Here is a 19,721-nt window from a genome sequence, read left to right on the forward strand (position 1 = left end):
CTAACACAAGCATCTTGTAATACTGTGACTCATTTATCAAGCTTTCTTGCTTTTCTCCACCTCTTTTTTTTAAAACTAACGTTGCATATCTCTCTATACATTTATATCTACACTGATATATATCTGCACGGAGAGTTATATATGAGGAAATATCACGAAGTTCATGGACAAATGTAATTAGGAGAAAAATATACACAAACCCCATCATATTGAAGATATTTTTGTAAGCAATGGTACCAGCTGTTGAGTCCTGGGAATGCAACTGTGTCACTGCCATCTCTTACATTACTAGTGAAGAAACACCGGTGCCCTTTAGCTCTTTAAGACAGGAAACCAAGTTGTAATGTACCAATTTCTCGCCAAGACTCGGTGAGAGGAAGGAGCAGGGCCACCGTGTGGTGCAGAAGGACCCTCTGGGGATGCCTTCCTGGGTGTTTTTCTGATAAATCTTTGGTGGCCTCTCAGAACACCCTTCCAACAAGCAGACCACAACATACTTTGCCCCTCAAGCACAACGTATCAAGCATGCCAAAAGCCTGTGCCAGGAGCTCTGCCCTGGCCCGGTCCACTTTTGCTTTGGTGTGACCATGTCCCTGTCCTGGGGCTTTGCCCTGACCGTGCACTGTCTTCAGTATCCTGCTGGGGAAGCCTGTTTTACCCCTGTGCTGACTCTTCCAGGAAGCACCTCAGGAGCCTGAGGGCACTTGTTCCCGACCACTGGAAGCTCTGCTGCAGCTTCGGCTTCAGCATCGTCCTGTCCCTGCCTCAGCTGAGTTCTCCATTCGCAAACTTCCGACCTCTTCGGGGCACCGTCCCACACACGTTTCACAAGGCGTCAAAGGTCTCGCCATGCTTCACGCCCAGCCTCTCCATCCCGAGTCCGTTCTTGCTCTCGCTTCAGCAGAGGTGTTGCTTGGACAGGGGCTCTCTCGAGCTGCTGCTCGTCCTTCTCAGGGCCTCACCCTGGATCTCGCGCTAGAACAAATCAGTGTGGACTGATTTTGGCAAAAATATTTTGAGTTTCTTAAGTATTTTCCCCATAATAACCACTTTCCACGAACTTTTTGAAGACCTCGCGTGTGTATGATTATGAATGTATGTATTTATACAGAGAGGCATTCAATACAACCCACGTGACATGATCATTGTCACATGGAGTCAATATTTAATCCGAACTAGATACTTAAAATTCTGCGACTCTCTGATTCATTTGGATTTATCTTCCTTTATTGGAAGGATTGATTTCCTTTAGTGTTTTTTTCGGTGTGATTTTTCTGTGAAACAGCCTCATGGTTTGGTGGTTGTTTTCTGTCAAAGTGTCTTTAATTCGATTTTCTTCCTTAAGGTTCTTTTCTCTGGGCACGGAGGCATGTCCTCAGCATTAGACTCTGTCAGTCACGGCAGCCTCGCCTCTCAGGACACTCCGCATGCTTTGTTTCCGCACCGCAAAGGGCGTCTTTGACCGCGCGACGGCTGAGGTAACGTGCCGACACCGGCGCCAGCTGACGTAACGCGCCCGCTTTTACGACAGAGGACGTAGCGCTCCGGCGTCTGCGTCACCTGGCTTAACGCAGCACCGGAGGTACGGTTTGCTTTTCCTGCTGAGGGTTGCGGGGCGTCGCAAGCCAACGCTTTGAAGCCATCCACAGGTTAGGAAAATGGAAGCCACTCTCTCTCACATTTCCTTTTCCCCGTTTGGGTCGCGCCTGGACATTTATCTCAATCTTAGGATTGGTGTCGGGCTCTGGATGGGTTGAGCTTCGCTTGTGACGGACCCCTTGTGGGGGCTGGGCCCTCGTGTGACGGACACAGAGCGTGGCTCCTTGGGTGCTCCCTGCCCTCTGGGCTGCGGTTCCGGAGACCCTGGGAACGCCCCCCACTGTCTGCGGGGACGGGACCCTGGGGTGGGACCAAACACGGGCCTGTGCCTTCGCTCTCTGGGAACAGAAGCCCCGCCGAGGTTCCATGTTCTCAGAGCAGAGGCTGCCTTGGGCAAGCGCCCGGCTGCCGGCCTCCTCGCTGGGCCGCCCTCTCAGGGCTGCTCGCGCCCAGGCCCGCGGCTGCACAGCGCCGAGCCCGGGGAGCCACGCTGTGGAGTTGCCGAGCCGGGGGAGCCAGGCCCGCGGCTGCACAGCGCCGAGCCGGGGGGCCAGGCTGTGGAGTTGCCGAGCCCAGCTTTGCAGGGGCCTGCAGCCTGGACCGCCCGAGCGAGCTGGGTGCTCTCTGCTCCACCCGCACGGGCTCGCCTTTCGAGACTGGAGGCTCCTCTGGCACACGTTCCCAGAGAACAGAGAAGTAGTGTCTCAGTGTAATCACCTACTTCTGCCTCGGATGTAAGCACCCATCGTGGAGAAAATGTGGCAGGGGCTCAGGTTGTCGTGACTGGCTAACTCCTGGCTGTGCTGCTCCCTCCCCATGGCAGTGGATTTGGGAAGTTGCCTGTGTTTTGTAAGAGAAGGTAGTAAAATGCCCTGGTTAGTGGAGCTACACTGGCGACTCCCAGCTTCCAGCCTGAGGACCAGCCCTGCCATGGGCAGCAGATGGGATGGGAATACGGCAGGTAGCTCAATTAGGGCCATGAGCTAGAAGCCACATCCCCTGCCTAGGTAATCCTATCCACCAGTCAGTCAAGCAGCCCCCATCCCAGGATGGATCTCGCTTCACCTGGGACCAGGGGCAGGAGGTGCCATGTAGCCATTCCTCATCTGAGCTTACAGAAGAGGCCAGCAACTGGGAGGAGCCTCTTTTCTCTCTTCTTTCTTGGAGACCTGGATGACAGGCAGCACTGAGCTGCCCTCTCTCTATTTCCCTCCCCGACCCCTTACCCTTCCTGGGCCTCTCTGCACCTCAGCTGTGCTGGTGTGTGTGTGTTTGCTTTCTCACCTTTCAAATAAACTACCACTTTGTGCACTGCATATGCCTGTACTTAGAATGCTTCTCTAAGTAGAAGGCAGGGGTCTGGAATAGAAATCCACACCCACCTCTCCCACCACATATTGGCAACCCAGCCAGGAGAAAATTCACTCAAGTGGAATTGAATCTGTCTCTTTCAGCACTATGCAGTTTTTCAATCCTGAAAATCTCTCCGTCCCCTAGTCTCTCTCCTTTCATAGTTCATGGATCGGGAAGGTCAGCTAATATGCAAATAGTGATGACTTTGGTGTGTTTGGTGTTTCTAATTTTGGTAGTTGCAGGAGAGGAAAGGCCAATACAAACTGCTAGAGTTAATGGGATTTGAGCAGAGAAACAGGAAGAGAGAGAGCCAGTTTGTGAATATTTGCCAATTTATAAGTGTTTCCTCATTGCTTGTAATGTGTATTTTTTAAAATACGTATTTACTTATTTGAAAGTCAGAATTACAGGGAGAGAGAGGGAGATCTTCCATCTGCTGGTTCACTCCCCAGATGGTTGCAACCACCAGTACTGGGCTAGGCTGAAGCCAGGAGCCAAGAGCTTCTTCCAGGTCTCCCACAAGGGTAGCAGGGCCCAAACTCCTGGGCCATCTTCCACCTTTTTCTAGGCCATTAGCAGAGAGCTGGATGGAAAGTAGAGCAGCCAGGACATGAACTGGCACCCATATAGAATGCCAGCATTGCAGGTGACGGCTTTACACACTATGCCACTGTGCCAGCCCCTATAATGTGTTTTTAAGGTTAATTATTATTATTATTTTATTTGACAGGCAGAGTTAGAGAGAGAGACAGAGAGAAAGGCCTTCCTTCTGTTGGTTCACCCCCAAATGGCCGCTATGGCCTGCATACTGCACCAATCCGAAGCCAGGAGCCAGGTACTTCCTCCTGGTCTCCCACGCAGGTGCAGGGGCGCAAGCATTTGGGCCATCCTCCACTGCCTTTCCGGGCCACAGCAGAGAGCTGGACTGGAAGAGGAGCAACTGGGACTAAAACCCAGGCGGAGGATTAACCAAGTGAGCCACGGTGCCGGCCCCTTAAGGTTAATTCTTATGATTGGACAAGGTGGTACATAGCATTCTGTTTTTGTAGACAGATTTCATGTGATCAATTTTGTGTATTAAAGTGGACAGCTTTTGATTTGCTAATGGAACAGGCTCTGTTACACATAGTCACTGAGATGGCAGCCCCTATGGGACTTTGACCCTTACCAGAGGATGGGCAATAGACTCTTCCCCCAAGATCGTGGCCCCCATAGCTGGTGCCACCTGCCTGGTCAGCAGCACTTTGATTGTTTTCAGCTTTATGCTGGTTTCTTCCACTCTGGAATGCACTCCAGATGTGGGATTTCGATGCCTCCTAGTCTAGATTTCCTAGCAATGGCAGTAAAAGGCTCTCAATCTTTGGGACACCAGGAAAGGCCCTGATTTATTTATTTATTTTTTTTGACAGGCAGAGTGGACAGTGAGAGAGAGAGACAGAGAGAAAGGTCTTCCTTTTGCCGTTGGTTCACCCTCCAGTGGCCGCCGCGGCCAGCGTGCTGCAGCCGGCGCACCGCGCTGATCCGATGGCAGGAGCCAGATACTTATCCTGGTCTCCCATGGGGTGCAGGGCCCAAGCACTTGGGCCATCCTCCACTGCACTCCCTGGCCACAGCAGAGAGCTGGCCTGGAAGAGGGGCAACTGGGACAGAATCCGGTGCCCCAACTGGGACTAGAACCCGGTGTGCCGGCGCTGCAAGGCGGAGGATTAGCCTTGTGAGCCGCGGCGCCGGCCAGGAAAGGCCCTGATTTAGATATCACAGGCACCAGTTGAATGCCTCCTCTGGTTGACTAGGAGCGCAGAGCTGGTGGTGCCTCCGAGGGCTACAAGTTTTAGGCAATGGCATTAAAAATCCCCTGAGAATTTTCAGGGTGGAAAAGCCCCAGGGTTCCCAGCAGGTTTCAACAATGTACTGAGGTTTATTTTGTTTGCTTGTTTTGATCATCCAGTAACTTTGCTGCCTTGAGTGAGGTGTTAACCTTCCAGATGTCTGTATCTTGCAATGGTGGTAGCAGCCCCCAAGCGAATTTGGGCACTGTGTAAATGCCCCAATTTTACATGTGTTTGCCTCTAGATGTGCTGGCACCTTTGCATTGGCAATACACCACCTGGAGACCACTTTATCCCAGGCATGGTGGGTTTGGTTACATAAGGGTCAATGAGTAAAAACCCAGATCAACTCTCAGGGAGTCCCCAGCAGACTGGTTACTACAGGGAGCACCCCAAAGGGCTGGATAAAACAGGGAACCTCACTATGAGTACAAAAAGAGATACCATGACACCAAATTACGTCTTCAAATCATATTCTTAAGCATTAACTAGGCTTATGGAGAACCATGTCTATTTTTGTCTTCTCAAGATCCATAGAGATTTTCAGCTGTATGATTCTTTGCTCATTCCCATAAAACTCACTTTTTAAAAAGATTTATTTATTTATAAGTCAGAATTACAGAAAGAGGGAGAGGGAAAGAGATATCTTCCATCTGCTAGTTCACTCCCCAAATGGCTGCAACAACCAGGACGGGGCCAGGCATAAGACAGGAGCCAGGAGCTTCTTCTGGGTCTCCTACATGGAGCCAAAGCACTTGGGTCATCCTCCGCTGCTTTCCCAGGCACATTATCAGGGAGCTGAATCAGAAGCGGAGCAGCCAGGACTTCAACTGGTGTCCATAAGGGATGCTGGCACTGCAGACGGTGGCTTAACCCCCTGTGCCACAGCGCCAGCCCCTGAACTCACTTCTTCTGGAATAGTTTCATAAACTGATCATGCGATCCCAAATTCTCATGACCTAGATGGTAACAATAGTATTTGAAGTGTTTAGTAATAATATAGATGGGGTTGAAGAGGAAAGGATGATCCAACATGAGACGCCACATAGACAGCAGGCTCATAAAATGGCAGTCACTGTACGTAACACTCAGTGACCTCAGAATCAATCCAAAAGGCATTCTGGTCTGGCTGAAAAGCCCACAGGAGAGCATTTCAGGTGTGGAAAGCCAGGACACTGGTGCGAGGAGTGTCCCTCCATGCAGGACCCCGATGGTCCATACGCCAATGCAAAGAAGTGGTCATCAAAGAGGAAATGTTCTCTTTTCCAAAAGGAGGGAGGAACTTCCACTTTGCCCATGGCCTTGTCTAAAGACCGATGGGGTCTTAGTGTTCAAGAGGCTTCCATAGCTTAGGCATCTCATGTCAAGAGCCTTGGGTGATCACTGACATCAAACATAAGAGTGACAATTTGTTAAATGAACAACTTCCCATGCACTAACTTCCCATGCAGGACCTCTGTCCTCAAAGAACTATACTATTCACTCTTGAAGATGTACTTTGCTGTTTAATGTGTCAGACAAGATATTCTTACAGCTCATCAGTTTTTAGCTATGTCTAAATGCCCAACTCATTTGCTTGGAAGGGAATTGCTGTCTTCCTGAAGTTAATTTCTCCTAAGTCTAAGTCATTTGTTATGTTTGCAAGTACTGAGATTCCAGTTTAGAAGATCTACCTGGTGAAATAAAAGATGCAGTAGATACTCAAGTTTGGGATAAGGGAATTCCTGGATGGACTACACATACTGTGCCTGTCAGAGTTTTCTTAAAAGATACAACTGCATTTCCTTATCAGTGTCAGTAACCCATAAAACTAGAAGCTGGATGGAGACCTTGACCATTGATTGACAAGTTCCACAAACATGGACTCTTGGTTCCATGCTAGTTTCCTTGTGATACTCCTATTATGCCTGTTTTGAAACCAAATGGGAAATACAAGATAGTTCAAGACCTTAGGGCTATTAATGAGGCAGTCATTCCAATTCGTCCTATCCTTCCTTCTGCATCCCAATAAACCCAGAATCTCAGTTTTTGTTTGCCTTTGAATGGACTGATGTAGCCTCAAATATAATTCAGCAATGCACAATCCTTCATGCCTTCATAGCTAGTCCACATATGTTTGGTAGTGTCCTCTCAAAGAGACTCAGGGAGCTTCAATAAAAAGGGGAACAATCCTACTCTAATTTGCAGCCCCTCCAAGGAGTACTCATATGAAAATACCATCCTAGTCCTAAACTTTTTAGCAAAATGAGGATAGAGTTTCCCAAACAAAAGCTCAGGTTTCTAAACCACACATAAACTACTAGGATCTATTTTGACTCCAGGAAACATGCTCTTTCACTCAAATAAAATGAAGCTATATTATATATAGGACTCCTACAGATGAACAAACAGCGAAGGGCGTTCCTGGGAATAGCAAGATTTTATAGCATATGGTTTCTAGGGTTTGGGTTCATAGCCAAACCTTCACATGAGACACAGAGCAACAGGAGGCCTTACAAAGAATAAAGAGCTGTTAACAGAAGCCCTAGCACCAGGAGTCCACAGCTTGGCCAGGCCCTTCACCCTGTAGCATAGGAACAGGGTAGTTCTAGGAGTACTGACTCAAAAATTGGGTCCAGTTCCATGACTAGTGGCCCATTTTTCTAAACAGATAGATGCAGTGGCTGCAGGATGACCATTAAATCAAAGATTATTGAGGAAATACATGACTCTACCCATCTGGGAAGAGGAGCTTTAATGCAAGAAATTTCTTGGGTATTTAAAGGAAAAGTACCACTTGCTGTCATAAGGAAAGTAACTCAATAGGTAGCACTACTCTAGAGATTTCTTATCATCTCCATGCCTCTTAGAGACCTCAGTCATCAAGTAAGTTTGAAAAGGCTAACCATATTCTTCAAAACATTCTGGCTAAGCTTTGCCAAGAGACCTCTGAGACATGGCTTAGACTATTGCCTATATATTGAGAGTAGCACTGAAGACTGCCTTGAAGCTTAGGCCATTTGAGATGAGATGCTGCATGGGAGGCCTGGCTCTCACATCCTCTTTGGTTCAAAGACTCAGATCTGATTATAGTAATAATTTAGACTAGGTACAAAATGTTCTGATGAAGTATGGTAGTAAAATTCTCCCAGTGCCAGATCCCAAAAGTCATGAACAGTCTATTTCCCCAAGAGACCCAGTTTTATTGAAGATTTGAAAGGAAGGGTCCCTCTCAATTGCAGCCTACGTGGGAGGGACCCTACCAGGTTCTATGGAGCACTCCTACAACAGTTAAGTTACAGGGCATCCCAAACTGGGTACATGTGTCAAGGATTAAACTTCCTCTTGAGTCTTCTCAGGTGCACATGAAAGATAAATTTGCCTGATCTTGTGAACCAAAGATCTCAAGTACCTATCCAAAAAGCAAAAAGATAAGTAAAGCCTCTGCTTTTGTCATATCAAGGCGGTTGCATTTTAAGGCAGACATATTTTACCTACCTGTGTTCTTGATTCTCTCAGGACACTGCTATTTGCAGAAACACTCCTTATTGAGTTCTTTTATTGCATTAAGATCCTGGTATACATGAAGCTAATTTTAAAAACCTGCCCATTGCTTTGGGCAACCTCGCCTACACCTCCGACCAACTTTTACAAGTACTTAAGTCTGTGTATGCTCTAAGGCAGTCCTGGGCTGCTGCCAAGTCTCAGAGTATGCACCGATGGAGCAAGGGGAGCCTGTTCAGTGATTATCGGAATCTGTCACCTCTAGTCTAACAGCAGATGTTCACTGAAAAGTGACTACAATTCTTTCTGCTGGGCCAGGTGGCTTTATACTCTGTGCAGGGACAATCTATCAGCCCCCAGTATTTGGGAAACAACCAGGTATATACTTCCTTTCTTAAAGGACATGTCACTTGCATTTTTTTCCCAATTATGCTCATCCTGATTGATAAAATTGTCTGTTTAAGAATTTGACAGCTTCTGGCTGGCGCCGCGGCTCACTAGGCTAATCCTCTGCCTGCGGTGCCGGCACCCCGGGTTCTACCCCCGGTTGGGTGCCGGATTCTGTCCCGGTTGCTCCTCTTCCAGTCTGGCTCTCTGCTGTGGCCCGGGAGGGCAGTGGAGGGTGGCCCAAGTGCTTGGGCCCTACACCCCATGGGAGACCAGGAGGAAGCACCTGGCTCCTGGCTTCAGATCGGCACAGCACGCTGGCTGTAGCGGCCATTTGTGGGGTGAACCAACGGAAGGAAGACCTTTCTGTCTATCTCTCTCTCACTGTCTAACTCTGCCTGTCAAAAAAAAAAAAAAAAGAAAAAAAGAAAAAAGAATTTGACAGCTTCTCAAAGTAATGATGAGCATGTGGGGGTCATAGCCATTGGCAGTGACTGATGAAAATCCTCCAGCTTGAGTGATGGATCCAATGGCTGAGATAGGAAGAGGTTTGCAACCCTGAGATAGGGACCACTTCCCTGATCAACAAGAAGCAGAGACAGAAGATGGATCATCACCCTTCATCACCAACTTAAGAATGAGTCATGAACTCAGGGGGAATGATATGGGATAAGGCAGATAGCCAGGTTAGGGCCACTGTTGTGGGTTTCTTGGACAGAGACACAGCACCGAGGCTTATAGCAGGAAGCAGTGTTTATTCATGTTGGCATGGGCCCAGTGAATCGACATTCCAAGGCTGAACCCCAAACAAAGCAGGGCATTGCCTCTTGAACAATCTCAGTTCTCTGTCTCCCTTATATGGTTACACACATAAAGTTTCAGGGTTGCTGTAGGGTTGTTACAGGGTTATGCATGTGTACGTAGATACTGATTATGCCACATGGTTCTTATTGTTCTGGGAGGGTCCTCAGCTTTTCCTTTGATCCAGGAGGCCCTTAACTTTCCTTTGGAAAGCCCCTACCTCATTCCCCGCTGTGATGCTCAGACCCTCTCAGGGTCAAAGAGCACTGCCTATTCCATTGTGACATGGGTGGCCATATTTCTTTTTATTTAATGATGTCCTTGATAATATTGGTGATGGTCCTTAATGCCAAGGGAGCCAGGCACAGAGGAACTAAATAGGCTCCTAGAATCAAACTACAGTGCCCACAGTGGCAGGGAACCAACCACCAAATAATTCACTTGGGGAGACTGTTGCCAAGCCTATGGCAAGAACCAGGGCCTTAACTACAATCATAGATAATCACAAAGGGTGACAGTGCATTACAATAAGAAACATAAGCAGTCCATAAGCAGTATATTCTATGAACAGTCTTGAATAGGTTATTTATCTTGTAAGTTGTGGTCCTGTGGGCTCCTCAAGCTTCCATCATGCACAGATTGGTCAGCCTCTGGAGGGACCAGGCAGGGCTGTAGTCTTTGGAGGTCTCTCAAGATGAGGCTTAGTTTTTTTGTTTGTGTTTGGGTGGTCAACTCGCACGGTGCTGCCTTGTCAGAGAAGTGCTCTAGGTTGCTTCACCCTGCTGTGGTGGAGCCAGGGGACCACCTCAGCCACCTGTAGTTCAGATCCTAAATAATATGGATTAGCACCTCTTCCATAGCCAGAAGTGGGCCAGTAACGTGTCGTTCACTCTAGAAGCGGCAATGCGCAGTGACCTGTGTACTCTGTGGTGACTTCCCAAGAATGAACCACTCCACCCTCTGCAGTACACTGCAAGCAGCCTTTGTTTTACTACATCAGCCAACCTTAGATGGCAATGTCCAGATTTTATATCATTTTTTTTCAGTTTAGGGTCAGTATTTTTAGTTTTAATCCTTACTTTTTAGATGAAAAGAGGTGAAAGAGTTTTCTTAGCACCTCACTATGGGTGCTGTACCAAGATTTTAGCATTAGGTGTGAGAATACTAAATATATCAAGCCAGCATTTTTTAAAATAGGGGCCCTCTCTGGAGGATATAGTTCCAACAGGGTCCTGTTGAGACAGTTTCTATCAACTGATCACATATAAGAGCATTTTAAAGCCACATTGTAGCAACAAAGAGGTTTTACATGGGATGGTCCTTGGGTTAACTTCACATGAAGTTAACGTATGCCACTGGTGGTGTCAAGACCTCAACATCTGGGTTTCTGTCCTCATTATGGTGCCAGAGTGCTCATACACATCCAAGAAAAAGTTCAGCTGTGTCTGGGAGCCCTAGAGCTGGGGCATTTATGAGGGTCTGTTTAATTTTTTGAAAGCCTTTGGTGTCTGTCCCCAAGGCAGGGTCTCTCTTCCTCCCTCTTTGTAGCTTTTTAAACGGGTTTGACAATAATTAGGTGGATGGCTGGTGCCGTGGCTCACTTGGCTATTCCTCCGCCTGTGGCGCCAGCACCCTGGGTTCTAGTCCTGGTTGAGGCGCCGGATTCTGTTCCGGTTGCTCCTCTTCCAGTCCAGCTCTCTGCTGTGGCCCAGGAAAGCAGTGGAGGATGGCCCAAGTGCTTGGGCCCTGTACCCGCATGGGAGACCAGGAGGAAGCTCCTGGTTTCGGATCGGTGCAGCACACCAGCCGTAGCAGCCATTTGGGGATTGAACCAATGGAAGGAAGACCTTTCTCTCTGTCTCTCTCTCTCTCTCTCCCTGTCTAACTCTGCCTGTCAATAAAGAAATAAATAAATAGGTGGATGTTAAGGCTCGGCTGGTATATATACGGCCTGGACGTATCTCCACACAGTAGCAAACTTGAAGAGACATAGTAAGGGAGTTGTGACCCTCCTTAGGGAAGACACCCCATTGACTCCATTGCCTGGCTGGCCTGAATAGGAGGTTAGTATCCAATATGTGGCATCTTTAAAATGCAGTGTACAGCCCTGCCTGCGACGTTACTGCCCCTAGGCCATCCCCTCAATAGTGGTGGTGACTTGGGAAGCTGGGCAGAGAGAAGGGCTTTTTTTCAGCCTGGAGCCAACAGGGTCTGTGGTTCTGACCTGGAAGCCCTTCTGCCCCTGGGCAGTTCTGTTTTTAGTGACCCAGCTCTTGGTAGAACTGACAGGGCTCTTTGGAAGCTGGCTTCTGTCATGACAGCTGTTTGCCCAATGTCCTGGCTTTCCACATCAAAAACCGGTGCCATTTGGGGTAGATTGGCCTTGTTGGGTCTCCCTGATGGCAGATCACTGTGTAAAGCTGTTATTAGTTGACTGCCACCTGTCTTTTACTTGTCTCCTACTGTCTAGCTTGTTCCTATTTTTCCTGGTCCTTGTTAAAGTGGACCACAGAGGCAGCCTTTTGGATGTCAGCCAAGGTAGTACTTGATCCCATTCCTAATCTTTGGTGGCCTGAGCTAGAAATCTGTAGTCACAGGCATGTCTTGACAGTGTTTTTTCCTGTGAGGTAAGACAACACCCATGTGGAAAGTTATGTCTTTTTAGTTATAATCGAAGCATGATGGCCACCTTACCCAACCTGTTTATAAATTTGAAGTCATTAGTAAAACTTGTTATTTCTCCCTTAGTTTGGTTTGAAAGGGGGGATTGCCTGTCTACTGTGCCCATGGCAACATTAATCTAGCTGTGAAATCATTTGGAAGAGAAGAGAGAAATGAGGCAAGAAGTCAGGCTTTCCATGCTGCTCACCAAATATCAACAGTTCATGAAAATATTTACCAAAAGACCCAAAGTCTTTTATAATTTTTAAGTCAAGAGTACATGTATTTGGAAATATTTATCCTTTGAATTTATTAATTTATTTTTAACAATTATACTTACATTATCTAAGAAACTAAAGTATTAGATAAGCGTAGTTATTACCTTATGTCATGATCTTGTGAAAGAACAACTCTAGAAGGTAAATTGGATATTATTCCCTTACCTATATTATTTTTAGGTCAATATTATACATCTAAGCTTGTTAATTGTAAATATGTAACATGTTTGACTAGCAAACCCAAGCACAAATATGTCAATGAGTTAAAACATTTTTAGGGTTTTGTTTTTGTTTTTTTTTTTTTTTTTTTTTTGACAGGCAGAGTGGACAGCGAGAGAGAGAGACAGAGAGAAAGGTCTTCCTTTGCCGTTGGTTCACCCTCCAATGGCCGGTGTGGCTGGCGCGCTGCAGCCAGCGCACTGCACTGATCCGATGGCAGGAGCCAGATACTTATCCTGGTCTCCCATGGGGTGCAGGGCCCAAGCACTTGGGCCATCCTCCACTGCACTCCCTGGCCACAGCAGAGAGCTGGCCTGGAAGAGGGGCAACCGGGACAGAATCCGGCAGCCCGACCGGGACTAGAACCCGGTGTGCCGGCGCCGCAAGGCGGAGGATTAGCCTAGTGAGCCGCGGTGCCGGCCAGGTTTTTTTTTTAAACAAATTTAAAACAACCTACCAGAGATTTATTTGAGTCACATGAACCAAAAAGGCATTTTGGGTTAATTTAACAGTTTTAATTTAGATAAGAGCTCTTTTATCTATAAGCCAATTAAAACAGAGCTCTTAATAGATTTTTTTTAAGTAGGCACAACATATAACATGTGCCCTCAGTTAACACGTATGTAACATGCATCACAAGGCAGAATAATAAAATAGTTTTTGTAGGGGCTTTTTAAAAATAAGTCTTTAACTGATTTTAAAATTTACCATCACTTGATTAGAATTATCTTTTGTTTTTGGTAATCTGAATTAACCATAATGTTTTTTCAGTTGGAACCCATAGTATATTGTTAAACTTAGCTTTATCTGTTTACAGAGCTGTTCCAAAGTATTGACTACAGTAGAAGTCATGGAAGAAGTCCTTTGGAACCCGGAAGAGGCAACATCTAAACACAAAACCAACAATCTTTTAATTTTCATGAGCAGTTTGTTTTTGCATTTTTATTTTTCAGAGCTTAGGAAATTCTTATTTAATCCATTGATTTTAAAGTTGCCAAAAAAACTTGTATTTAAGAACATTTGTTAGAGTCTTTTTTAAAATATGAATCTGATTATAAGTGGTTTTAGAGGAGAATACAAAACTGTGGTGAAAAGAGACTTTAAATAGACATGGTTAAATTATAAAATTTATTAATTGACAGGAAGAGGCACCTGTTTACAGAATATTTTAGAAAGCACCTGTAGAATTTTATAAACATTCCTTTTAGGCCTCTGGGCCTTTTTACTAAGATAACTATCATGACTGATAATAACACAAGATCATTAGACTTTTGTAACTTTTGGCCATTTGTATTAGTAACATTTTATATTATCATAACTTAAAGTTTAGTGCCACTTCACTTCTTAAAATTACATAATCCAAATAGCTTAATTAGTCTGTGTCTCTGCGAGATGAGAGATACAGCCTCGGAATTTCCAAGGGCCCAACTGGAAATATGAAAGTCCAAATTCAAAGGATCTAGAACTCTGAATTTCAGGAAGCTTGTCAAAGACAAGCTTAAAATCAGGAGGGCTTAAAATATCTAGTCAAAATAAGATTTCTTAACACTGTGAAATAATATCCGTCTATTTAGTCAGGGTGATTTAACCAGTTATAGATCAGATTTATTTATAGTTATAAATAAAGTGATTGCTCAGATACTTAACATAAATGCATTTCCAAAAATAACATTAACTCTTTCAAAACTCAGCTCTTTTCAAACAGTCAGAACCAGACAAGAGCTTCGAGGGCAGCTTGTCATCAATCTGAATCGGGGGAATCCAGACCTACACCTGGACTCAGGAACAGAAATTGAATCATTATTTCAGTATGTATCCTTCTTAAACGAGTGATGCACTCAGCTGAAACATCTGCACAAGTGTCTCATCCCCAGAATTTGATTTATCATCTTTCTGTGCGCAGTTTCACAGCAGTTCTAGCGACCGGTGCTATGCTCCCCTGGCCATGGTGGCAAACGTGCTGTAAGCCTGAGGCCAACCTTGGCTTCCGCTGGCAGGGCCAGTGTGTGGGCCTCCACATCCTGGCCATCTGAGCCTATGCGCATAGCTGCAGAGGGACCTGGGGTCCAGGGCGCACTGACTCCAGACTTAGCCATATTCAGCGAGTTATGGGGTTTTACATCTTTCAGCTGCAGTTTCTCATAAGCAATGTGAAAATGTCCTTGAACCGTAGACTGTCTTACAACCTGCATCAAAATAGGATGCTATAGTGTTGGAAAGCATCTGCGCCAACGCTGAAAAGTGTGTGTGTGTGTGCGTGCGTGTGCGCACACATGTGCATGTCATGTGTCGCTCCCCCTCTTCGTGGAGGAACGACACAAGACCCTGCGCTGTTCTTTTGTCTGCTCGGCCCTCCCCGGGTTTGCTGCTGGTTCTTCCTGGGTTGGCTACCAACCCTTCCACCTCTGTGGAAGGGCGGTTCCCCCTGGCCACTTTCCCCACTTCCGCGGGGGAGCAGCACACCGCCGGCCGGCTCTCTCGGGGGCTGCACAGGTGTTCCCTCAGATGTTCCCCTTAGATGTTCCTGGTGCATGTTGTCTCTCTCCTCCTTTACAGTCCTCTTCCACCAATCCCAACTCTGCTACCCACACGCCGAGTACGCTGCTCTCCTCCAATCAGGAGCAGGTCCTGCTGCTTATTGGTTGAACTGGAGGCAGCTGCGTAGAAGCTGTTTTCTCCTCTCCCAGCGCCATATTGTGGGAGAGCAGATGCATAGAATAAGTCTTAATTCCAGTAACTTAGTCTAGTCCGAGTTGCTCCCAGTTGCTCCCCACAGTCATGCTTGTTTGTTTTACAGTGTAACGGACTGGTTTCACTAGTACTGTGACCAGCTGCCTTTCTCCCCATCTCTCCAGACCATGAAATATTCAGCACTTAAACAAGAAGACGCACCTGCCACATCCTCTTTGCCCAGCAACAGATCTGCGGTAACTCACTGTAATGCCCAGATTCTTCCCTCTCTGTGACTCCCTATGCAGGCTAGGATAATTTTTTCCAATTGCATGCTCTTTGCAAATGTTTGTTGATTATGGTACCTCCTCTCCTGGGGTTTGCTGATGAGCAGTCCTGGTATCGGCTGTGCAGATCTACAAGGGCATTACCCATGGCATCCGCCATAAATGCTCCGGGAGCCCAGTGGGGCTGAGCACTCAGGCAGCTCCCTAGCAAGAAGTACTCATGTCTCCTTGTACTGAGTTCAAGCTTTGGTGCGGCGAATGCCCAGCCCCTTGCAGCAGCCTCCCTCCCAGTGGAGCTGGTCGGGCCGTCACTCCCTGAGTCCCAGGCACTGGTTGCTCCATACACATGTAGGTTTTCTCTTTCTATTGAAATCCAGTGTTGTTTTGCAAGGACAGGAAGGCCTCAACTGAAAGGCAGTACTGTGGCAGCTGTTTTGTCCCCCTAATGCTTCTGAGGTCCGGTGGTCTCTCACTTTCTGGCTCAGTGCAATAAACCTTCCTTCCACCCACTTGTTTTCTGTTTCCCAACAAATTCCCATCAACATGTATGCATTTCCCTATTTGTAAAGCTTATTTTATTTCTATCAACTTGATAGTTAATGTCCATCCAATGGATCATCTTCAGGTTAGCGCTTCCCCCCAGAATAAAAAACCATAACTGCTTCTGCTGAACTTGAGTTAACCTAAGACGTGGCAGCAGGCACATCTTAAATTAGTCAGATTCGACAAATGCAGAGCTCAGGCCCCAGCTGCAGATTCCAGGAGGGCAGTGGCCACCCCTTGGGAGTGTTTGGGCCCCTCTGAGAGGGTCCTGCTGTCCAGGGCTCCCCCAGGCCTCAGGGTTGCTTCAGACAGCAGAGAGTGACTAAATTCATGTCACTGGGCAACTTTTTATCTCCTGAGTTATACAGGTGTTTATGGCAATTTGCTTCCGGATCTCAGCTGGGAGCATCTTTGAACCCAGGGAACTCACCCTGAATACCTGCTCACCGCTGCACGGACCAATTTCCCTCTGACATCCTGTGCATTTACAGTAGGATTTTCCTGGAATAACCATGAAAGTTTTGTGTCTGTTTTTTAAAACAATATCCAAATTGTATAAATGGCTATTTTACACATCTCTGTGTAAACCAAAATAGAACAACTTAGAAAAATCACACAATCGGGGCTGCCACCGTGGTGTAGTAGGTTAAGCCTTTGCCTGCCATGCCAGCATACCATACGGGTGCCGGTTTGAGTCCCAGCTGCTCCACTTCCAATTCAGCTCCCTGCTAATGCACCTGGGGAAGCAGCAGAAGATGGCCCAAGCACTTGGGCGTCTGCACCCACATAGGAGACCCGGATGGAGTTCCAGTCTCCTGACTTCAACCTGGCCCAGTCCCAGCTGTTTCGACCACCATTTAGGGAGTGAACCGGGAGATGGAAGGTCTTTCGCCCTCTCCTTTTGCTCTCTAACTCTGCATTTCAAATAAATAAAATAAATCCTTAAGACAAGATGCACAGGGATTTCTAATAATGGTTTGTTTCAGTGTAAGTAATGAGAAACCGCACCTACCCCCTCACCTAGCGCTGCCATCAGTACTGACTCCTCCTTTTTCAGTGATGATTTATTTTTATTTTCAGGATTTCATTGTCTTCCATGAACTGTTCACCAGCAGTGACGCAGCTCTGAGTTTAGGATAATCACGTATCATGAATACACATCTGGAGGGACTCTGCGAAGGACGCCTCTTCTGGGGAATGACGCACTCGTGGAGCCAAGTGCGCAGTCCCAGGTGCTCTGTGAGAAGCGGCTGTTTCACCCGCAGGGATCTGTGAGCCAAGACACAGAGCATTCGTGATGGGCAGCTCACGGGCCCTCCCCAGATTCCCTGCTGGCTGACATGGAGGACAGCAGCTCTAACTGTTTGCTTTCACCTAGGTTGTCCCCAGGGACTTCTAAGCAGCAAACGCACCCTGTGGGTGAGTCTCACGAGGCTGCTGAGGGGCTCTCCCAGCCTTGCAGGGAGTGGGCTACAGCTGCCATGCTCCCCCCACCCCCCCGCCGTCCCTACCACAGGATGCCGTGAAAGGGTTGAGATGATCCAGTGTGTTTGTAAAACTCACATCTCTTGAGAGCTCTTTCCTTTACATTTTAAAAACATTTCCCCTAAACAGATGCCCAGAGACTTTGCAAACAATAACAGAAGAGTGCGGAGCTTGGGTTTCATGGAGGACGCGTTCCTCCCCACTGCTTTTGGCAAACGTTAGGGGAAAGCACCGAGAGTCAGCCCAGGTGTAGACGCCCCCTCCTCAGATGGTCCCAGGCTCCATTTTCAGGGACAATTTAAATGCCTGTGTACGAAATCCACACAGAACAATGTTTTGCATTGTTTTTTCTGTTCTCCAAAACCAAGAACCTCACCTAAGCAAATGTTCCTAAGAAAAGGCAGCATGCACACCGAGGAGCATTACTGTGGTACATTGGAGAACAGACACTGCCCAACAGCACAACAGCAGACACAGAGAAAGCAGGAAGGAATGCTATTGGCAAACAACAGATTTGCAGATCAATAGGACAGAAAAAAGACCTGAATTTGACCCATGTTAATGTAGTCAGCTTATTCTGACAAATGAAGAGATCATCTTTTCAACTAAAGTGATGGAACAGTGAACAGTCTTATGTAATAACTAAATCTAGACACAAACTTTATGACTTTCATAAAATAACTCAAGATGGAACATGGCATAAATGTGAGATGTATTATTATAAAACTTAGACAAAAAGGGAAATAAATCTATGTATTTCTGGGTTTGACAATAAGTCTTTAGGCACAATGTCAAAAATACAATTCATGCATGAAAATCCTGGTAACTGCTCACTGATAAATGATAAATGGCACTCTGTGCAGACACTTCTGGAAATCAAGACAAGCTGCAGACTGCGGGGAATCTGCAAACCACACATCTGATCTTTGACTTGTCCGGAAAACACAGGAAAGCATTTAAACCTCAACATTTAGTACTCACAATAAGTAGAAAATAGCATAAGAAATGTGCAAACAATTTGTAAAGGCACCTCACCAAAGAAGAGACACAGAGGCCAATGATCACGTGGAAATAAACTCATAATTGTTTCCTGTCAAGGAATCGCCAATTATAACATCAATGAGATACCACTTCATGCTATCAAAAAGAGAAAAACGAAGTTAAAAAACCCAACACTATCAAATGCTGACGGACAGACAAAGCATGGATGTCTTTGGAACTCTGTCTGTCTTCCAGACCTCAATGGAGCCCTAGCCTGTGCATGGCCCAGTAGCTATGCTCCCAGTTCACCCACTTTATCTGAAGCCTTGTGTCCACACAAAAGCCTGAATGCAAACATGTACACCCAAGATCTCCTTCCTCTTGTGAATGGATTAAGCAAACTGAGTATATCCACACAATTGAATATTTTTTATCTGTAGGAAGAAATGAGGCGGCAAGCCACAGATAGGGGTAAAATGTAAATGTGTACTTCTTAAGTGAGTGAAGCCAGTCTAGAAAGGCCGCCTGCTGTGTGACTTCAAACTGTATGCCCTGCAATGACCAGCGGTTACCAAGGTGCAGTGAGGAGGGACGGGTCCGGTCAGGGAGCCCAGGAAGTTGGTTCCAAGGTCACAGAACTGTAGGCAAATAACTGATCTTCTGTATATAAAGAGAAATGAAAATGAATCTTGATGTGAATGGAAGGGGAGAGGGAGCGGGAAAGGGGAGGGTTGTGGGTGGGAGGGAAGTTATGGGGGGGGGAGCCAATGTAATTCATAAGCTGTACTTCAGAAATTTATATTCATTAAATAAAAGTTAAAAAAAATGACATGGTGGCTACGTGAGTTGACAAGCATTTCTCAAAACCCATTTCCCAACACAAAGAAACGCCTTTCAATGGTGCAACAAAAGTGAGATCTTTAGGCTCCTAGGAAGGAAAGTCACCTTCAGCAAGAGACCTCCTGCATCACAAATGTGTAAACCAGTCCCACTGACAGGCTGGGAAATACTGTCCTCAGGAAATGGAGTCAGTAAGTCCACAGGCAAAAGGGACTGCACTTGGTTCTGCTATTGACAACGTTGTCCCTTGGGGTTTGGGATGATAATTGATGCCACCATCTACATATGTAAATAGGCCCTGGGTG

At 46.5% G+C, this 19,721-nt stretch overlaps 1 long non-coding RNA gene across 2 annotated transcripts; it reads left to right on the forward strand.

The window, feature by feature from the left end:
• The first annotated feature begins 1,569 nt into the window (after positions 1-1,569).
• On the forward strand, positions 1,570-19,287 carry LOC103346001 (uncharacterized). 2 transcript variants are annotated; one of them, XR_007913611.2, is made up of 4 exons: positions 1,570-1,649; positions 14,302-14,418; positions 15,408-15,537; positions 17,191-19,287. It is a non-coding gene; the product is annotated as an uncharacterized lncRNA (long non-coding RNA). The 2 variants fall into 2 exon arrangements; XR_011386995.1 differs by lacking the exon at positions 1,570-1,649 and having other exon boundaries at positions 13,106-14,418.
• Positions 19,288-19,721: the final 434 nt, after the last annotated feature.

Source organism: Oryctolagus cuniculus, chromosome 2 (assembly GCF_964237555.1).
Source record: "Oryctolagus cuniculus chromosome 2, mOryCun1.1, whole genome shotgun sequence".
NCBI classification, from domain to species: Eukaryota; Metazoa; Chordata; class Mammalia; order Lagomorpha; family Leporidae; genus Oryctolagus; species Oryctolagus cuniculus.